The sequence below is a fragment of the Aplysia californica genome, unplaced genomic scaffold (assembly GCF_000002075.1).
Source record: "Aplysia californica isolate F4 #8 unplaced genomic scaffold, AplCal3.0 scaffold00108, whole genome shotgun sequence".
Lineage (NCBI taxonomy): Eukaryota > Metazoa > Mollusca > Gastropoda > Aplysiida > Aplysiidae > Aplysia > Aplysia californica.
In genome coordinates this window covers 489,412-494,730 of record NW_004797378.1, presented here as the reverse complement: position 1 = coordinate 494,730, position 5,319 = coordinate 489,412, and the positions used below count along the sequence as shown (strand labels likewise).

General features: G+C 42.4%; 1 long non-coding RNA gene across 1 annotated transcript; it reads left to right on the top strand.

Moving 5' to 3' along the window:
* The first annotated feature begins 2,457 nt into the window (after window positions 1-2,457).
* LOC118477488 lies at window positions 2,458-4,607 on the top strand. The gene is made up of 2 exons (XR_004858412.1): window positions 2,458-3,260; window positions 4,134-4,607. It is a non-coding gene; the product is annotated as an uncharacterized LOC118477488 (long non-coding RNA).
* The last annotated feature ends 712 nt before the right edge of the window (window positions 4,608-5,319 follow it).

Here is a 5,319-nt window from a genome sequence, read left to right as displayed (position 1 = left end):
TCTTTCCTACCAGAAGATCAGGGGTGTGGCTGAACTGAAAGACAGCAGTGTACGGAGCCACGGAGAAGCAGAAAGAGCCAGGAGCCCAGAGGAGGGGGCAAAGGGGACGGGGTCAGAAAGTGGAGACGAAAGCAGACGACAGAATATGGCTAGAGAGTAGAGCCGGAAAGGAGGTAAAAAGAGACAATTTTAGAAAAGAAAATTTTTCCGCCATGACCTTTGAATTTGAATGGGAGGCGAAAACCCTAACCCCACACACACAAAACCCCACCTCCGGGGAATCAATATTTTAAAAAAAGAAAGAAACCGAACCTCTTCACTTTTACTTTTAGAGGCCCTACACAATCATGTACGTTCCAAACTGCCGGTTCTAAATGAAAGTGAAAGGCAAACCTGGAGGCAGAACCGCAGATGTGGATGAAAAACTGCTAGAAAAAAGCTAAACCGGGAGGCCGAACCGTCGGTTTCAACTGCACTTAAAATCTGATTACATTTTTTATTCGAGCAGCCCAATTTTAAGGCAAGGTACGAGCAGAATTTGTGTTTTTTCAATTAATATTAAAGAGAAAACAAATTTTCAGATACATTCACCTTCACACTTCACCTTTACCTATCCCGTAGACTGGAAGTCCGTCGGGGCGCTTTTGAAGATTTGGCCACCAGCTTCCTCCACTCCTTCCGCTCTTCAGCTTTCCTGAGCGTGTCTTTGAGTTTCAGGCCTTTCCATTCCTTGATGTTGTCCTCCCAACTCTTCTTCGGTCTGCCTCTGCTCCTTGGTCCCTGAATATTGCCTTGCAGAATCAACACAGGGCCGTATAAATCGAGAAAGTCTGTGTTTTGTATGCAGTGTGTACCTCTGGCGGTATGTCGGGGCGAAATTACATTAGTTTAAAAGGGATCAGGGGCAGTTCTTTCACTGGATAAGACCGGCAGTGCGGTCACATTTTGTTGGCTGGATGGTGGACAGGAGATTGATTGCTGGCTGATTACTCTTCATTCAGTTTCAAGTAAATCCAGGCTAATATTACTAATAACATAAACGCACTTTGCTGATTTGAAGGCGCTCAAAATCAAACTCAGAGACACAACAGAGGTTCACCGTTGTGTCGTCGACTACAGACTACAGAGACTCGTTCCTTCACCTTTGTTTATCACGCTGGCTTGCAATCTTTATGACGGCTTCTTTGCCAAATGGCCTCTGTGTTTCTTACAAAGGAAGGACAGGTTCAATGCAAACTACACTGTTGTTAATGTATCAGTTTTAATTAGTTCATCTGTAACATTTATCATTGATTTAACGTGTCACTTATTACTGTCAGTTCGGTACATTCGAGTATTGTCTGCATTTAATTCTAATTTCTATTACTCTTTCATTAGACTAGTATAAGCCTATTGCCAATTGAATTCTAAACCACTCATGGTTGTGTTTAGTGCAAGGAGGTTACACAGTAGGGTCCTTGGTTTGGTGTTCTATACGCCGCCTTCTTCTCTGAGCTACCTTGCCTGTTGTCCTAAGTAGTAGTAGATCTCTCCTCCTTCTTTTCTCAGTATGCTACCCTATTTTCTGGATTTTGTCTGACGTCATTGTGGTTTCGTGGTGAGTCCGGTTTCCGACCCACACCCCACTGGATCTAGGTTACACGTGTTTTTTTTTTTAATTTAGCGCCCCCCCCCACTCTCCATCTACAAAACTTAAGTTACATTAAACAAGACTGTGATATATATAAATGTTTCAGAATGCTCTCTATCTATCCCCCCCCCCCTCTCTCTCTCTCTCTCTCTCTCATCTTTTGAAGAAGGGTTTAACACTACAGAGATCATCTTTGATACGGGATGATTTCTGATTACTTGCCATGCGGCTCAGGGAATGTGCAGCGCTGAGGTAGCTTTCTTCACGTCAAATGAGCAACACAATAGATCTAGGTGACATTGAAATGTAGCCTACATGACTTCGCGCTATCAACCGAAATTAAATGTTTGTTGAAGTTTAGATATTGAATCAATTCGGGTTCTGTTGGAGCCATTTCGTTGATGGATAAAGCCGATTCCGAAAAAAATGAAGTCTGTTTTTAGCTACGATAGATAATTATTTTCTTAAAGCTGCCTGGAAGTTTTATCCCGCGTGGTGACAAATTTCAAAGGGATCCTGCATCCCGGGTCGTCTCTCCCAGATCTGACCCACATCTCACAAAAAATATCAGGTGGTGCTTGATTTCTCAAGCTGGTCTGCAACTCATCGTCCGATCTTTCAATTTTTAAACAATTTTGTTTCACGTAACGATTTGTCGATATATAGCGTTAGCATAGATCGTCCAATTTCTTTTTTTAAAAACAAATTTTCGTTACATGCAGCAGGGCCGCTCAGCGTGAATAAATTGTGTATTGTGTTGTATGTAGCAGTAGCAACGAAACTCTTATTTTACTTCGTCAATTACAGGAACAGATGCTCAGATCATAGCGATAGATCAATATCTCTTGACTGGATATTCTTGCAGGAAGTGAGAGGATACACAAAGAGATACAGATTCCGTACGGTGTGACCTACGAGTTTCTTAGTGGTTCTGTTACGTGTGTTAATTGTACTTTCGTTTTAAATCAGACGGTACATGCACTGCCTCTCGAAACTGTGCTCTGGAACATAACCCGTTAAAGAAATATCATAATAGTGATGCTGGGTCTGGAACGCTGTCGACCCTGAAAATCCTAAAAATCATTTCCGATACTTAATTTTTTTTTAATGACAAACAATTACAGGGCCAGTATTAATTTGAAAGACCATGAATGCAATTGTAAGTGTAAGCAAGAGTAAGTTTCTCACGGATCATTGCTTTATGAAGGACAGCCACATCCTCTGGCAGGCTGAACCCTAATACTAAAATTAAAAGGAAAAGGAGATAAATGGGGGATGGAACACCCTGTTTTATCGTCAACATCGCTGTAGAAAGGCCTTGATACTCCATGCCATAACAAATTCTCCTAGCAAGGAATTGAACTTCTGTATCCTGCGTGCGACAGCGAAGCACAACTGCTGTACCACAGACACCGGTAACAGAAGTTTGAGTCTGAGTTTAGGGAAAGTATATTACATGTACACTGGCACGTCTTTTAAATCGAGAGGTTCGTCGTTCTGGACAGTTTGACAAGTTGCCATCGGGATGAAGGTGTTCTGACAGCATTTTATATATGTAGTCCTATAGTATCGAATTGGGACCCCGATCGTCGGCCGCTGGCCACCCAAAATGCGCTAGCGGACAAGAGAAGTGAGTTGTTGTTTGCAAGATGGATGCAAGCCATTATTTTTATGTGTCATAATTAATAGTGGGTGCTTCGAGAGAATCACTGATGGGTCTTATTTCTTTCCCCCCATCGTTTATTTCTCTTGTTCACGGCTGTTTTTTTTTCTCAAATTTAAACCAAATGACAATTATCGTGCCGATGTCCTTTTTTCTACTCAAAGTGAACTTTTTCACGCTTGCATGGAAGAAGTGGACATACTCCTCTAGCGAGGAAGACAGGCACGTTGTAGTCAGGTCGAGTAAAATCTCCCAATAGCTCAGTTGGCATTGTCCAAGCTGGACTACTGTGCTGGCCTGTGATAAGTTGTGAACTTCGTTTGTTTAGGAACTGTCCAAGGCTCTCTATTACATGTACCTCTAACCACTTTATTCTTATCGGAGATTGACGTTCGAAGACGATATCCTATAATATGTTACTTACTGCTTTTACAAGGGCGTAAAGTAAGCACAATACCAGGCAAGAGGCCGAGGATCGAGGCCGAGTGAGATCAGCTTTGCATATGATATCTTTTTAGAACATATTTAAGAGCATGCGGACCAGGAACGCTGGCTTATGCCTATGCTTTGGCGTGCCATATTCTGAGTCTAAAGGGGCGTAAAATAAAACATTTTATCATAATTGTTTTCAGTAATATATATAAAGTGTTTTCTTTTGCTGTATGTGTATGAACCATTGTGGTAAACTAAACTTTCAAATTTGGCGAATACGACTGGTCTGAACAGTTCTCATTTTTCCTGGGATGCCACCAAGTAATGCACACTAGATCTACAGGTTTGTTTCATTTCTCAAATGGAAGCTGTCAAAAAACAACCTTTTCTCCCTTGGCACCTTTGCAGTTTCTCGCAAAAGTTACAGACGTACGTGTAGCTAGCTACACCGCACAAAGACATGAATCTCTGAGCAGACACTGAAAAATACCACAAAATAATGATACGTCAACACTGGACTGCACCCAGCATGCAAAAGTGCGTGGTGACATCTGTGGGAATCGAAAGGTGAGTACAAGGAGCCACCTGGTCAGATAGAGTATAAAGAGGAAGGACTCGTGACTCACACACCAGAGAATGCCGTCGTATGGATTTCACAACTCGTCAACTGCAAACAGCACGCGTCTACCAGATCGATGACGGCCTGACTCACACAGATTTCCCCTCTCGGTCATGGGTTGGGGAAAAAACGATCTCATGTATTGACCGAAGTGCAAAAATTCTTTCATTGTGAGTCTGCTGTTGAGTATGGGTTTTTTTTTTCGCTGCCGTCTGGCTGATATATTATTTTTAATAATAATGTTACGGCAAGAATGTGGCTTAGTCTGTCTCTGTTGGCGTTATTGATTGATCTCACCGATCGTGGCAATGTGGCAACATGCAGAGCACGATCCAGCGTCTTGCGAGGATAAGAATGTCTCGTTTGGTGTATGTGTGTGTTTGTATGTTTTTTGTTTATTTTTGTTTTTGTTTTTAGTTGTTTATCCTCCTTTTTATTTCAATTTCACTGTTTGTATGTACGTGTCTGTCGGTCGGTATGTAGGCCCTATGTGTCTTTTATACGTCTGTCTGTCTGTATGTGTCAGCTATATTAAGTCTGTCTGTACGTGTCTGTATGTATACATCTCCCTCCCTCTCTCTCTCTCTCTCTCTCTCTCTCTCTCTCTCTCTCTCTCTCTCTCTCTCTCTCTCTCTCACACACACACACACACACACACACACACACACACACACACTCACACTCACAAAGACAAATACATGCACACTCTAAGTCAACGTACACTTGCGCACAAAAACAAATGTTATTCTCAAACACGAGCATCTCAAACCACAAACGATTACACCATCCCTGCAAATCTTCTTTAACCACAGCAATTAGAAAAATAAAAAATCAAACCTAACAACCACCCCCTTCCACTTTCACCCTTTCCCTGCCCCTACGCATGCACGAACACACACACGCACACACACGCACACACATGCACACACACACACACGCGCGCGCACGCGCACACACATACACACGCACGCACAC